Source organism: Meriones unguiculatus, chromosome 11 (assembly GCF_030254825.1).
Source record: "Meriones unguiculatus strain TT.TT164.6M chromosome 11, Bangor_MerUng_6.1, whole genome shotgun sequence".
In the NCBI taxonomy this organism is placed as follows: domain Eukaryota; kingdom Metazoa; phylum Chordata; class Mammalia; order Rodentia; family Muridae; genus Meriones; species Meriones unguiculatus.
In genome coordinates, this window is record NC_083359.1 from 2,800,001 (window position 1) to 2,816,409 (window position 16,409).

The following is a 16,409-nucleotide window of genomic DNA, read 5'->3' on the forward strand; positions in this document are numbered from 1 at the left end:
ATCTATCTGTTGGGGATGGGGACTCAGGCATGGTGGTACACACTTTTAATCCTAGCACTTGGGAGGCAGAGGCAGGTGAAAACTCTATGAGTTCAAAGCCAGCCTGATCCATATAGTGAGTTCTAGACAGGCCTGAGCCTGTCTTTTTTCCTTCTTTTTTTCTTTTTAAGATTTATTTATTTATTATGTGTACAATTGTTCTGCCTGCATGTACCCCTGCACACCAGAAGACGGCACCAGATCTCACTATAGATGGCTGTGAGCCGCCATGTGGTTGCTGGGAATTGAACTCAGGACCTCTGGAAGGGCAGCCAGTGCTCTTAACTCTGAGCCATCTCCCCAACCCCAAAGCCTGTCTTTAAAATATAATAAAAATAATTTTAAGAATAAAAGTTAATGTTTGGGTGGTTTGCCCGGATGTATGCTGTCTACTGTGTGTTCCTGGTGCCTGCAGAGGCCAGACGAAGGTATCCAGTCCTTTGGAACTGGAGTTCCAGCAAGCGCGCTTAACCATGGAGCCATCTCTCCGTGTCTGAAAGGATGGAGCCTAACGGTGCTGAGGAAATTGCGGCTTTCTCCTCGGGGGGGGGGGGGGGGGGGCGGGGCTGGGAGGTGGTCCGGGGCTTGTGTCCCCAGCCTAGCCTCCAGCTCAGGATCCTCCTGCTCCACCTCCCAGGAAGAGGGACTGTAGGTGAGACAGCATGCCTGCTTTGCGTGGCTCTGAGGCTCAGGCACGGGTGCCACCCGCTGAGCAGCCCCCCTCGGCCCGTGCTTACGGAATCTGAAGGTCTCGTCTGAGTGGCGCTGCTCGAGGACATCCGGCTGCGGCTGGTCCAGATGGATGGACCGTTGTTGGGGCTGAGCAGGACTCTAACCACGTGCCGGCTGTCTTTCGGCGACTTTGAAACCAAGCCACGAGGCAGCAACTCCTGTCTTGCTAAAGGCAGCCTAAGCCACTGTTTTCGGGACCCGCCTCTGAGCCGTGACCTTGGGAAGCGAGTTGCATCTCAGTCTCCATAAGGAGCAGGCTGAGAGGCGGAGCAGGGTCTCCCGGGCCTAGGGTGGCAACGAGCCCTGTCAGGAGTGCAAGCGCCACGTGGCCCAGCCAGCGGTGCGGGTCCTTGGACCTTAGACTCTTGGTTACTGTCAAGCCCCCATCGCCCCGGGCTGCTCCCACTTATTTCTGTTTTACCAGTCCCCGGGAAGCCTGCGCTGTGCGGAGATGTTACAGTGGTCCTCAGCCGCTTCCTTGAGCTGCCTTGGATGCCCGACCGGCATGACGTGAGTAGAGCTGCCCAGGTTAGCCCGGGGCATTGCACAATCACTGAGTGACAAGTGACTGTCGCTCTGAGCCACCAAATGTCAGGCTCTTTTGTTTCCCAGCAGCAAGTATCCCCTGGTGGTTTCGGCTCTTGGCACTCCTGGGGCCCTGCAGGATCCCGTGTCCACCCCCTGGGTCTGCAGGCCTCGGGCCTGAGGGCCCCGCAGGCCGGTCACCCGCCCCCTCAGCTCTCCTGTTCTTCCCCTCAGCTCTTCCTGTTCTTCAGCGCGTCTGCACCTTCTGAAACTTCGTGCGTGATTTGGTTGTTCACCATATATGTGAGGCTGTGTCCTCTGCACGTACGCACGTGTGCCTCACATGCTGGTGGTGCCCGCAGCGACCAGACGAGGGCACTGGATCCCCTGGGCTGGAGTTGCAGACAGTTGTGAGGGGCCGTGCTGGCTCAGATCACACCAGAGCCCCTGGCAGAGCAGCAGCCCGGGCCCTCAGCCACCGAGGGCAGCTCTCTGGCTTCAAAAGGCCCCATGGTGTATCGGAGTGGGGGCCGAGAGACAACTCCACCTGTTTAATGCGCTTGTTTAATCTGACGTTTCTTCCTCTCTATTTGTCTCCCTGCTCCACCTCCACAGGTCTCTGTGGAGCCCCAGCCTGGAATTCACATCAGCCAGGCTGGCCTTGAGCTCAGAGGTCCTCCTGCCTCTGCCTCCCAAGCGCTGGGATTAGCGGCTGTGCCATCCCACCTAGCTACCTTCTGCGTTCTCAGCCCCTGCAAAGCCCGGAGCTGGGGTGGGAGGCAGTCTCCTCCTGTCTCTCTGAGGGGCTGACCGTTGGCCTCTCCTCAGGCCCCTGAAGTCTGCCGCCCTTCCTGTGCGGTGAGGACGCCCCCTACTTCCTCAGGCTCTGAGGGTTCATTCCAGTGTCTTCAGCGTTCCCCTCCCCCGCAGCACCTCCCTCTGGCCTTTTTGCCTTGTGCGGCCTTCCCCTCCGCCTTCAGCAGGCACGCACCCTCAGCCACAAACACCCCCTCAGCCACAAACACCCCCTCAGCCACAAACACCCCCTCAGCCACAAACCCCGACGGCACCGTCTCCTTGGGCCGCAGCTCTGAGGTCATCGCACGCTGCCCATCATCACATGAGGGGCTCGCCCTGGTGTGCAGACCTATGCTGGTCGCCTGACCGGACACGGGGTGGGCCGTGCCCACCCTGCCCTCCCAGCCTGCTCTGAGGCCTGTGCAGCGGCCCCTCACTCAGCCCCAGCAGCAGAGCGGGTCGTGTTGCAGACCTCTCGGCTCCTGTTGTCTGGGTCTCCTCAGCTCCGCCCTACGGAACAGTGGCTCAACTGTTACCGGGAGACCAACTGCATCGACAGGCCCTAAGGCCTACCCCACAAAGGGGCCTTTACACTTGGTTCGGTGGCCTGGTTCAAGGCCCGTGCTGGAGAGGTCCCAGGGACAAACACACCCTACTTCCGCTTTGCTGCCCGGACCTATTGTCAAGCCACCTCCTAAAGCCTCGTGTCTGTACGGTACTGCTCTCAGCCTTGTCAAAGGTTTTTCCTCAGCGAATGGCGATCAACGCACACTCGTGGCTGATCAAAGTGCTGAGAGCAAGCGGCTGTCAGTGCTCAGACAGCCTCCTCATCTCTGACAAGGTTCAGGGAACACCGTGGGAGAGGAAGGTGGAAAGAGCATCGGAGCCGGAGGAAAGGGAGGGAAGCTGCCAGGTGCTGTGTCCCGGGCGTGAGCTCACAGCGACCGCACAGGACTGGAGCTGTCAGCGGTCCCCAGAGCACTATTGGGAGCCGGCGGCTGCCGGAGGGAGGGGAGTCATTGTCTTGCGTGCTGAAGACAGTGAGGTACCACACGGCCCTGGTTAAACTCACTGGGTCACTGAGCAAAACTAAACTAAAAGAGGCGACGATGGAGGGAAGGGGGATTCTGGGGTCAGGAGGGAGCTAATTCTGGGGGTCAGGAGGGAGCTAAGTCCAGAATGTATATGTACACGCATGAGATTGTCAAAACATAAATTTTAAAAAGAAAAGAACGTAAGCCTCGTGGTCAGCAAAGCCAGTCTCGGGGAAAGCCAAACCTAACACGCCTGGAGCTGTCTGCCTGGAACCTGGCCCGCAGCTCAGCTCCCTGCCCTGCCCGGGAGGCTCTCGCGGAGGCCGGCTGTCCGGAGAACCGTGCTCTGGAGTGGCTCAAGAAAGACACAAAGCAGCAGCTCTCTGGAAACCAGCTCGCAAAAACAAAAGAAACAAACAAACGCCACCCACCAAAACCCAAACCCAACCTCAAACGCGGTCTACAGCGCCCCCTGGTGGACAGCGGTGTTTTCTCAGCGTCTAGACCCCGGGTCCTGGTAATCCGCATCTAGGTCAACTGAAAACTCCTTTCTCAGCTCAGGAGCTCGTAATTGCTGCTATTTATAGTCCCGATCACGCCGCGATCCCACGACACGGTGTAGCTCGAGAGTTCGCCGTGTCCCCAAACGGTGCAGTTGACTGAGAACTGGCTGGAACGCCGGGAATCAATTGTCCTAACTGTGGAAAGAGAGAAAGGCAGGACAGAAGGCGGACGACCCCGGGAAGTGCTGGGCAGTGGAAGAGTACACGCAGTGATACTCAGCTGAGCTCAGGCTCCACACCCCTCAAGCGCTCACAGGGGCCGGAGGGTCGCAGGCAGCAGGGTTCCGCTGCGGGAGCTGGGAGGCAGGCCTGTTAGGAGCTCTTACCTGTCCCTCCTTGGCTGGCTTGCTGGGGGCGCAGCCGGGAGAGCCGTGAGCAAGACACAGCGTGGTTCCTGCCGTAGTGTCGACGTTGGGAACCTGTAGAGAAAACAGTGGTGGCACACCAAAGTGTCACTTGCCTGGCCGCCGAAGTGAACATTTGCCAACAGTTAAAACGGAGCACTTTCCATGTGAGACATCTGCACAAAAACTGTTTGGGGGGGGGCGGGAGAATCACCCAGAGAATAAAAAGTTCCTGGAAATTTAGAACATAATGGCAAAAATGGAAAACTACACAGGAGCAGGGAATTATGGGATGGGCTGCTCCAAAATCGGCGTGGCTCAAAAAGGCAGCCGAGGAACTTGCTTGGGAAAAAGCCTGCGGACTCTATTTGGACTTATAATTATTTCCATCTTTAGTTAGTTCTATTTCCAAACAAGTCTGTGGTCTCAATCAAAAAAAGAAAAAGAAAAAGAAAAAAAATCAGGCCCCAAAGCAAAAGTACAGTGTTTCTTCCCCAGGGTAAAAAGGTCCTCGGGCTGCAGAGCAGTGTGTAAGGGCCCTTGTCACACAAGCTTGCCCATCTGGGTTCGCGCCCAAGAATGCTCATAAAGGGGGGAAAGCATTACCCCGCAAAACCATCCTCTGACCTCCATGCCTGTGGGCACACACATTAAGATAACAATGATGATGATAACGGGCATCTTTTGTACCACCCCCCTGCACACCTCCCAATTTAAAGATGATCTCACATGTAGCCTAGGCTGGCCCGAAATTCACCACAACCCTTCTGCCTCAGCTTCCCAAACTCTAGAATCACAGTCAGGAGCCACTATACCCCGGAAAAGCGGGGCTGGGATTTAATAAAGATATTTAATACACATGTTGCTGAAATTCCTTCCGAGGAGACATGAATACCTACCCCTCCTCCCGGGGCCCCAGTGGCAAACTGGCGCATGATCCCGCGCAACTTTACTCCGCGGAACCAGCAAGTCCTTTGCGCATCCTTGCAGAGAATAGGTAAGGGGATCCTGCTATCACACCACAGCCTGAGAAACCACGAAACGTGGTGTCTGCCGTTACCACAAGCCCGCCCAGACTCAAATGTGGCGACACAGGAACTCCAGGGGATTGCCAGAACCACACTGTAGGACCTGCGTGGGGCCCGAGGAAGCCGGGGCGGCCATCTTTAGAAAACCCAGCTTTCCACAGCTCACCCCCTGACCACAGCAGTCCACGTCCCTCCCACATGAAGACACAAGGCCCATCTGACCACGGCACCACCTCGGAGTCTAGGATTTCAGCAGCTAAATCAGGCCCACATGAGGTGAGGGTTCATGCGTGCGTCACCAGCTTCTCAAAACTCTGGAGTGCCTGTTCTGAGCGAAAAATGAGATGGAAGGCTGGCGGGATGGCTCCATGAGCAGAGAAACAACAGCCACCCACATCCATCACTGGCAAAAGAGTATCAACCCCTGCAGTTGTCCTCGGACTTACACACACACACACACACACACACACACACACACACGAACACACCATGACACCTCTCTAGAAAAATAAATGAGATAAAATAATTTAGAATGAGGTCTGCCCAGCCTCTGGGGTGGTCAAGGGCCAGCTCTGAAGTGAGGGTGACACCCTTACCACCTGCCAGCATGCCTGGAGTGACATCTGCATTCCCGGGACCACACGGGTGTGGAAAGCCTGGACCAACAAGAAAAGTGATGCAGAATCTGGTGAACATGAGCATTCAGTGTAGCCTGTGCTCTGGCGGCCACTGTGCAAGCTGTCTCCTAAAAAGTGCCCGGCCTTCCTGTCTTTCTCTCTCTCTCTCTCTCTCTCTCTCTCTCTCTCTCTCTCTCTCTCTTCTGTCTTTCTTCCTTGAAACAAGATTTCTCTGTGTAGCTCTGGCTGTTCTGGATCTCACTACATAGACCAGGCTGGCCTTGAACTCACAGAGGCCTGCCAGCCTCTGCCTCCCGAGTGCTGGGATTGCAGGGGAGCTTGGCCACGTCAGCGTTTCCAGCATCAGCCAGTAACCATGTGGAGGGCTTACGCAGTGGCCCCTGGTGACCAACCAACCCCCATTTTAGAAAGTGTGCAACAGCGCTTCATTTGCCACTATGTAGACTGTTCATGTTGTAGGAAATTGAAGAGTTGAGCACAAACTTTCTTAAACTGGACACAGTTGAAAAAAGGAAGAAAAAAGATATTGGGGGATGTGACGGCCCTCGCCTTTGATCCCAGAGCCTGGGAGCAGAGGTGCTGGATCTCTGTGAGTATAGTCAGCCTGTTTACACAGTGAGCTGCAGCCCAGCCAAGGCTGCTGGTCAACTTCCTCCCGTAACAGAGGGGCAGGAGACCTGGCTCCGCGGTCCAGAGCGCTGGCTGCTCTTCCAGAGGACCCAGTGTGATTCCCAGCACCCACGGGCAGATCACAAGTGTTGATCTAGCTTCAGGGGCCCAGTGCCCTCTCTTGGCAAACAGTCACACATGATCATGAACAAATAAAAAAATATAGTAGTGTTTTAGCTTCATTCTGTTGGTTCGAGACAAACACTCCGTCTACGGCAACTTGTGGAGAAGAGGTTTCCTGAGCTTTCGCTTTCAGGTCACAGCCCATCGCTGAGGGAGGGAGCAGGGAAGAAGGCTGCCTGCTTGCTAGCTCCATCTCCAAGTCATGCTTAACTAGTTTCCTTTTCTTTCATTCATTTCAGCATTCTGCCTGCACACCAGAAGAGGGTGCCAGATCTCACTATGGACGGTTAGGAGCCAACATGTTGGGTGCTGGGAATTGAACTCAGGACCTTTAGGAAGGGCAGCCAGTGCTCTTAACCTCTGAGCCATCTCTCCAGCCCCTTGGCTAGTTTTCTTATACAGCCCAGGACCACTTGCCCAGAAGAAAGGACCTGTCCAGAGTGGGCTGGACCTTCCTCCGTTAATTAGGACAAGCAAGAAATCAAGGTAACCTTTCACAAACGATCCACAGGTGAACCAGATGAAGATAATCATTCACCAGCCGGTGGTGGCGGCACACGCCTTTAATCCCAGCACTCAGGAGGCAGAGGCAGATGGATCTCTGGGTTCCAGGCCAGCCTGGTCTACAGAACGAGTTCCAGGACAGCCTGGGATACACAGAGAAACCCTGTCTCAAAAACCAAACCAAAACAAGATCATTACTCAGTTGAGTCTCTCTTTCAGCTGATCCAACTGTGGTTGGTTGGTTTTGAGGTCTGCGTCACAGGACGGAATTGGTTCTTGTACTGAACACATGCTCAGAAGGCCAAGACTGAGGAGGTGAGGTTTTTCAGGGGACATTTTACTGACGTTGTTCTGCTGAATGCTCATGATGTCAAACTGCCTTCCAAATATTTGTGTTTGCACCCTCAGGTCTGAGCTGCTCCTGACCGTGGCCGCAGGAGCCTCTTCTGCATGGACAACAGTTAGTGCAGAGGCTCTCACCTGCCCCTGAGAATAGGAGGCCATGACCCCCACCCTACAGGCTCGGGGACCATCTCAAGCCAAGGTGCAGGAAGAACCTAAGAGCAAGAGGAGGTGGGGACCGAAGACTCCCTTTCCAGACACCACATGGTCATTCCTGAACAAAATCAAGTCAGCCGCAATTCCAGCATGGAGTAGGGAACTTCCACGGCCCTGCACCTGCCTGAGGCGCTATTGGCAGTTGGTGGCTGCTGAAGGATGGAGATTCAATTTTCTGTGAGGGTGTGGCCCCCAGCTCCATGGGATAGCCCTGACCCCATGCACTAAATGGAATCAGCGACTTAGAAAAAGATGTGAGGGTGTTCCGGAAACAATTAAGATACATGGCATAAAGGTATGAAGCCGTCAATAAATAAAAAGTATTCATTAAAGAGCTTTTGCTACTTAATTTTTAAATAGTAACTTAATATTTCCCCAAAAGGAAACCTTTGAAGAAGAGATGTAATGAGTCAGGGTGAGAGGGTAACTGTGTCAGCTTGCTAGAAACATTCCTTTTGCGTCACTGATGAAGACAGTATGTTACTGGCTTTGATTAGACAGAATAAACAGTGGGACAGAAGAAACAATCCAGAAACACTGCAGGTGCATCCAGGGATGTTCTTTATCCTGGAGTTGAGGGGAAAGTGGCTCAGTCAATGGGATGCTCAGGGGCCGACAGCAGAAAGCAGATCTGGAAACGACTCGCTGTAACCTCCGCGCTGGGAAGGCAGAGGCAGGCGGAGCTCTGCGAGGCCACGCAGATAAATGAAAATAAAAGAGGGCGGGAGGAGCATGGTTTGAAGGTAACGGGTGAAGCACAAGTCTGTGAAGGAGACACCGGAGAGTTTGCTTTCAGCTCCAGCTTCTCTAACAACGATTTAAAATCCAGGACATTTGAGAACGTTAAAGTCGTGCTTCTAGTCCCAGCCCTTGAGAGGCAGAGGCGGGCGGATGATCTCTGTGGCCTACAGAGTGAAATCCAGGACAGACAGAATTGCGTGGTGAGACCCTGTTTTGGAAAATCACCCCCTCCACAAGAAGACGGCACCTAGAGCAGACAGAAGACAGTATGAAGGGACCGAGCTTCCTGAAGCTACTGTCACCCGATTTCTGAAGGTCAAATGTGGGCTCTGGCACCCCAACAGTCTGGGCTCAGGCACCACCCCCAGGGTGTCAATTAAAAAAACAAGTAATGGCAGAGAGGCTTGTCTCACCCAGTCTTGGAAACAGAGACTCTGCCCAGGAGGGAAAAAGACTGGGCTAGCAGAGAGCTGGGCGGCTTGCCATGCTAGAGCCGGACTGGGCTAGCAGAGAGCTGGGCGGCTTGCCATGCTGGAGCCGCAGAGCCGTGCGGGGCAGAGTTGGAGCTCAGCATCAAGGAACGGGGTAGAGGTGCAGGAAAATGCCCCGACTCCAGCTGGGAGTGGCTCACACCTCCTCCGACCCCTGAGCGTGGAGACGCGTGCACCTGCGCAGAGGCACACGAACACTCGCAGAGACAAACAAACAAAGCGTGAAGGTTTTTCTTCTAGATGTGTGCGCAGAAGGACCTGAAGAGGCCTAGCTGAGACGACACAGGCCGGGGTCAGGGAGGGAGACTCCCCACTCTATCTTTTTGTATATTTTGTCTTCATAAAACGTGCCCCCCACCACCACACACACCCTGTCCTGGGCACCGACTCTAAGCTTGACATATGCTGGAGAGGGCTGAGCTGCAGCCCCGGTTCTAATCCACACAGAGGCGGACATAAAGACCACGTTTTCTCGTGGGTGCGTGGCTGTTAACGGCTTTTAGCAGCACCGGGGACTCAGCCCAGCCGTGGAGCGGCTGCTGAGTGGGTGGCCGTGGCCAGGACAGCTAGGTCACGCGGCAAAGCGCTGGTCCTCAGGGCTCTCACAGACTAGCCAACACACCCGTTCTGTTCTCTCAAGGCTCACTGCGGAGCCAGGGGTAGAAGACTGTCAGGTGGAGGCCATGGGTGACGGCTTTGGGACACCGAGGCAGCCGCATGAAGGAACCCGCAGCGACCATGGCAGCAGGCTCAAGACCTGGCACAAGCCAGACGCGCCAGCGTGGACCGTGACTGTGGGTTCCTCCCCTCCCCAGCGGCTGAGCGAGGCAGAGCCGCTTCTCTCTGAGGGCCCGACGCTTGGCTGGTGCGGTGGGTTTCAGCCGCTGAGCGAGGCAGAGCCGCTTCTCTCTGAGGGCCTGATGCTTGGCTGGTGCGGTGGGTGTCAGCGAACGGCCGCACACCGAGGACTACACAGGCCGTGCGAACTGAACTCCGAGGGTTTAGAAAGCATGATGGAGGACACAAAGTTGGGTGGGCACGGAATGCAGGGTGCATATGATCAAAATACAGTGTCTGCAAAATCTTAATTAGTTAACAAGCTTTTTCTAGCTTCTATGAAGACACCGCAAACACACAGACAAGCTGTTCATGGGAGTCGTCTGGGAAAGGCTTTTTGGTTTTAGCTCTCATTCTTTGTGTGCTTTGATTCCTATGGGAACTACACAATGCTCCTGTAGCCAGAAGACATGGAGATAGCCTTAGATTACTCACTGAGTGGCTGATGGATGGGTGTGGAGGGTTTGATCCTGCAGCGTTGCTGTTCGTTAATGGTCGGGTCTAATGATGTTTATTATTAGTCTATAATTATCTCGGCCGTGTATCTAACCTGCCATCACATCACGATCAATAAAAGACACAGACACCTGATAGATTTTATATCAGCTTTATATCAGCTGGGGCAGGGCAGACACTGACCCTCTAAACAGCCTGTCCCTCCCCGCCCTGACCCAGTCCTCCCAGCCTGGTCCCAGTCCTCCCCGCCCCGACCCAGTCCTCCAACCCTTAGTTCCATAAATCCTTGCTTATTCTCCATCCACGCCCGCCTCACCCTCTCCCTCCTTCCTCCTCCTCTGCCTCTTTCTTATTCCCAAGATCCTCTCCCCAAAGCCCTCAAACCTGACCTCACCTCCCTCCTGCTGCCCTCCTGGCCTCTCAATCAGCCAATCCTCGGGGAGCGTTCCTTCTCATCACATGGGTGCAGGAGAAAGCTCAACATTCACGGCCATGGCGGGGGAGTAGCCAGATCTCAAGGCACCAAAATCAGCATTTGAGAGATGGCCCGGTGGTTAAGAACACGTATCATTCCTGCAGAGGACATGAGTTCAATTCCCCACACCCACGTCAGGCAGCTTATAACTGCTTGTAACTCCAGCCCCAGGGGACGTCTCCAGCCTCAGGCACATGGAGACATGCACACGTGTATAGGTAAATAATAATAATAATATTTTTTATAAAAGAAGTCAGTATGTGAATACATAGCACCAGACCAACTGGCAGTGGAACAGAGAAAGCCCGAGTCAATGAGTGCCATTGACAAGGACCTGAGAATGACAAGGACCGTGGGAATGCCGTCCTGCCTTCCTGTCAGGCTCAGGGAACTGGCAGGGCCTTCCTCTGGTCCTCCTTGGAAAGCCGACCGAGCGTTCAGGAAACAGATGCTGCAGCTGCCTCCGCCCAGATGTTCGCAGGCTGAGGCGGCCTCCCCTCGGACTTCCCCGAGCTGTCTGTGCTAGACTCACCTGGCTGTTGCGTAGTGAGTGTCCTCTATGAGTGAGCACAGCCCAGCTTCTCTGCAAGAGCATCTTCATTCCCTCGATGCCCACCAGCTTTCCAGGACTGAGCTGTGCAGGACAGGGCGGAACCCGGGGCCTCGTGTTGTCTGCTAGTGAGCTATGCCCTTTGCTCCTGTGTGTGTTTATTTTAAAAATGCACATCATATGCATGTCTGTGCCCCTTACTGTTCTGCAACTGTTACACACCAGCACAGTGGAATCCTGGCTTCTACCCTCTGTTTTAGCTTCAGTGTTTTCTTTTGTCATTTCTGACTCAAACTGAATTGTTCATTTAGTTTTTAGGATCAGGTCTCAGTATCTCCATCTCCCAGCTCTGCTATTCTGAAATTCAAGTCAAGTTTCTTTCTTTCACAGGTTGTTTGGAGCTTGGGGGTTATAGCTCAGTGCCAGAGTGTTTACGGGGAAAGCCCTGGGCTTAATCTCCAACGTGCGTGCACACACACACACACACACACACACACACAGAGAGAGATTGCTTTGCCTCTTTTAAAGACTCAGTTTTTCTTATCTGCTGTCACAGTGGTTCCACAAATAGAACTGAATTTCTGCCATGAACGCCTCTGTGACTTTGAGGAAGCCAGGATAGGGGCAGAGAATCAGGAGGAAGGATGTTTTCCCTTTCCTTCCATAGAGAGAAGCCCGGACCTTCTTATGTGCTTCCTGGGGCAGCCGGGCTATTTATAGTCATTGGATTTAATTATGATTCTGCCCTCTGGTAACTTGGCTTTAAGCCTCAGCCCAACCCTTCCTACAAGGAGACCGGTTTGTTTCTGCACATCGCAGACTGGGTACGAACCTGCCGACCGCAGAGAAGGAGCATCAGCGAGCTGGCTCGGTGTGGCAGCCGCACAGCCGGCCTGTCACCTTGGCGAGAAGGCCAGGCAGATTTCAAATAGTCTATCCCTCGATCTTAGCGCAGCAGCGGAAGATGAGAACAACAATAACCCAGCACGTCATCCCGTCACATAGCTAAAAATAGAGTCACTGTATGATCCAGAAAAATTTCGGAGTTATAAGCGCCTAAAGATGAATCCTTTGCCAAGTTCACAGTGGCTTTGCCTTCTACAGCAACAAAGAAGAGGCGACTCAGGGTGGGAGACAAATGAACAGATAAGAGGTGTCTGAGCACAACTTAGAAGCTGGGAGGGAAGATGGAGTGGGAACGAATCTGGAAGATCTATTTAGTGGGAGGTTTGATAATTGAATATGAATCAAAATATATTTTGTGCATGTATGAAATTATCAAAGAATCAATAAAGATATTTTAAGGGTCAGGTGTGGTGGTGCACGCCTTTAATCTCAGCACTCTGGAGGCAGAGGCGTGAAGGTCCCCGTGAGTTCGAGGCCAGCCTGGTCTACCACACAAGTTCCTGGACGGCCAGGGCTGTTAACACAGAGAAACTTGTCTTGAGAAACAAAACACCAAAACAATTTTAAAAAGTGGTTCTCTGACACATGCTCCACTGTGAGATGCTTGGGTAAACACTACGCCAAGAAAATAAGCCTCTTATGAAAAGAAAAAAAAGACAGGCTCCCTGAGATGGGTCAGCGGGCAAAGACACGTGCTCCCAAGCAGTGACCTGAGTTGGATCCCTGGATCCCACAAGGTGGAAGGTGAGACTGACCTCAGCAGGTTGTCCTCTGGCCACTGCACGTGTCACACTCTTGTGCTCATTCACACACCTATGAGATACTTCAAGTGATCGAATTCAGAGGCCTGAAAGCCGGCCTGCCACAGCCGCCACTGTCCAGCAGGCTCCTGTGATATTACCACCTCACTAAGGTTTGTGTTTCACCGGCTCTGAGTTGGCACAGTCTTATTTTTGACAGTCTGATGGGAGGGAATGGTTTGTCGCTGTCCTGCTTTCTTTCTCATCTTCATGGTTACTACAGAGGTTGAGTATTTTCTCTTAAGCTTTTCCACTGCTGTGTCTACCCACATGCCCATTTTAATATGAAATGTTTATCTTTTATGTGGGTTTGGATAGAGACTAGATAGGTTTGAATGAGTGTAAATGGAGATAAGGGATTTATAAATATGAACTTTTGCTCCGTTGTATGTGTGTGTGTGTGTGTGTGTGTGTGTGTGTGTTTGCTAGTTCTTTCTTTCTTATTTATCTGTGGCAGAGTCTCATGAACCCCAGGCTGGCCCTAAGTAGTTGAGGACTTTACACTTCTAATCCTCCTGCCTCCAGCCCCCACGTGCTAGGATTACAGGTGCGTGCTGCCACGCCCTGTTTCATGTGGCGCTGGGGACCGACCCCAGGGTTCTGTGCTTTCGAGGCAAGCCCTGTATTGCCTGAGCTGCACCCCTAGCAATTTGCTTGTGGTTTTTATGGATTTTCTCATCAGTGGCTCATGTTTTTCTTGTTGTGTGCTCCTTCTTAGGGCCAGACAGTTACAAAATGCATTAATCTTTCCCTGTAGAATTTGGACTTTATCAGTATTGTTTAAGAAATCCCTTTTTATCCTGAGCTCTCAAAGATAGTCTTTTTTTTTTTGAGCATTTTTTTTATCAACTTTTTATTCAGAAATAACTTCACACTTATGAAACATCACAAAAATAACAAAGAACTTGCTCATGGTCTCCACCACACTCACGTTTTCAGAGTGTCTGTGCACGTGTGTTCTTGGGCACACTGGTCTATGCACGACCAGAGACTGGCAGCAGTGTGTCTTTCTCTCTATCTCTCTATCTTGTTTTTTAAATTATAACACAATTGTATCATTTCCCCCTTCCCTCTCCTCCCTCCAACCTCCTTCATGAACCCTCCTTGCTTCTTGCTGTCTCTCAAATTCACACACACACACTCCCGTTGCCATAGCCCTTGTGTAGGGATGAGCCTTCCACATTAGAATGTCCGTTGGTGTCATTGCTCGGATCCTGTTTAGGCAGCCGTGTTGATGAGACTTGACGGGTGTGGCCTCCCTGACACCTCTAGGAGACAAAGCTCTGGAAACCCCGAGAGTGTGTGTGTGGCCCTTGCAAAGCTGCTAATCCTCTCCGTGCTCGTGTTCCGGTGAATGTGCTGCCCCTGTGCTAGCTTTAAATCCCGCTTCGTTATTTTATGTGTATGGAGGCTTTGCTGCGCGTATGTCTGTGCACCTGCCTGAGGAGGCCAGACGGGGTCCTGGATCCCCTGGAGCTGGAGCTACAGAAAGTTGTGAGCTGCCACGTGGGAGCTGGGACTCGAACCTGGGTCCTCTGGGAGGCAGGACGCATTCTGAGCCATTTCTCCAGCCCCTTAATACTTACTTTCATTACATTTGTTGACTGTGAGTGTATGTATACCATTGCGGTATGTGTGTGTAACTTGCTGGAGCCAATGCTCTCCTGTCATATGGATCCCAGGATCAAATTCAGGTGGTCAGGTTTGGCTGACAGAGCTTAAGCCATCTTTCACTCTCTCTCTTCTCTCACTGAGCCTGGAGCTCACGGTCTCAGCCGGGCTGGCAGGACAGGGAGCCCCACAACCTGGCTGTCGGCCCCAGCCCTGGATTAAAGGTGCTGTACCTGGCTGTTCCTTTATGTGAAATCCAAACTCATAGTTGTGCAGCAAGGACTCCACTGAGCTAGCTCCCTAGCCCCAGATTCACCACTGTTAGCATTTCCTTATTGTTTGAAATATCTACTATAAGCAAATACTTACATGACACATATATCATGCATTGTGATATATCATGGCGCTTTGTCTCGAAATACTTTGATGCATATTATCACTTGGGACTTTGCTTTTATTAGTTTTGTTTTTTGAGACAGGGTCTTACTCTTTGGCTTGGCTGGCCAGGGACCCCCTGTATACACCAGGCCAGCCTCACAGCTGCCTGCTGCCTCTTCCTGGGGTCACAGCTGTGAGCCTCCTGGCGGGCACTCCTCAGGGTAACGTAGTAGTTATTAACTTCGAATTTCCAGCGATAACCTATCAGATTGACCACCTATATTCCAATTTTGTCAGTGGCCAGTTCCGTGTGTGTGTGTTCTGTGTGTAAGTGTGTTCTGTGTGTGTGTGTTCTGTGTGTAAGTGTGTCTCCTGTGCATGTATGTACATGTGGAGGTCCACACATCATCACACAGGTCACTCTTCCAGAGCCACTTTGAGGCTGCTCCAGGACTTCACCGACAGCCAGGCTGAGCTCACAGTCCCACCCTCTGCCCGAGTCCTGAGCGCTGAGACCACAGGCTACCGCTGCGCCTGACTTGCTGGTTTAAGGTTTTTCCCTAAAGGCTGCATGAGCTGGAAGGAGGAAGAGCAGAAGAGGAGAGAGGGAGGGACTGTGCAAGGGGTTAAAGAGCACACTTTAATCAAGCCCAGGAGGCGAACGAGCGTCCCGTGCCTGCTGACTGGACACCGGGAGGGTGGGTGTGGAGGGCTGCAGCAGTTACGTGCCTGGAGGGACCAGCTCACTGGCCGGCTCCCAGCACCCCGTGGCGGCTCACAACTGTGTGCCCCTCTGCGGTCTGACGCCTCCTCTGACCACCACGGGCTGCTGCACACACGGGTAGACACATACATATGAGTGTGTGCATACACTCGGCACACATGTCTGCAGAAATTAAACTTAAATCACTTTTGAGACAGGTCTGTATGTGTAGCTGGCTTTCCTGGCACTCAGAGACCTGCCTGGCCCTGCCCCCCGTGTGCTGGGGACTAAGGCCATTACACCCTGATATATATGTTATAGTTGTTATATATGTGCATATACATACATACAATTAAAACTGCAGCAGTTATGTTTGCTGTCTTTCCACGTATAAGCAACCGACAGGGTGACAGCTTATAATCGTGAAAGACAGTACATCCTGGAGTTCTTCAAACTTTCCCGCTGGATGGTTTTTTTACATGGATGATTCACTTTTTGCAGAGACAACTGAAAGGGAGATGGTTTTGCTTTTCAAGTGTAAGTCTGAGGCTGGGTTTGTGCGCGGGCTGAGGTACAGGCCTGAGTGTTGCTTTTCCTCCCTAGTTCAGCTCCCGGCTCAGGCTGTCTGGAGGTAGCGCAGAGCCCACCCCAGAGAGGAGCGGGAGGGACCCTCATCCTCCATCCGCCCGCCCCTTCCTTGATTAACAGCCGCTAATCGGCTCGGGGAGATTAAGGGCTGCAGCGAGCTGTTCCCACACCCCCGCCCGGGCCGGGCTGCCAGGGGAGACGAAGGGGCATCAACCCGGTGACCCCGCAGCCGGGCCTAGCCCCGGACCTCCCGGTGAGTGGCGACTGACCCGCTAGGGAAACGCGGGTCCTGTGGGTGGCGGCTGGGGAGGGGGGTGT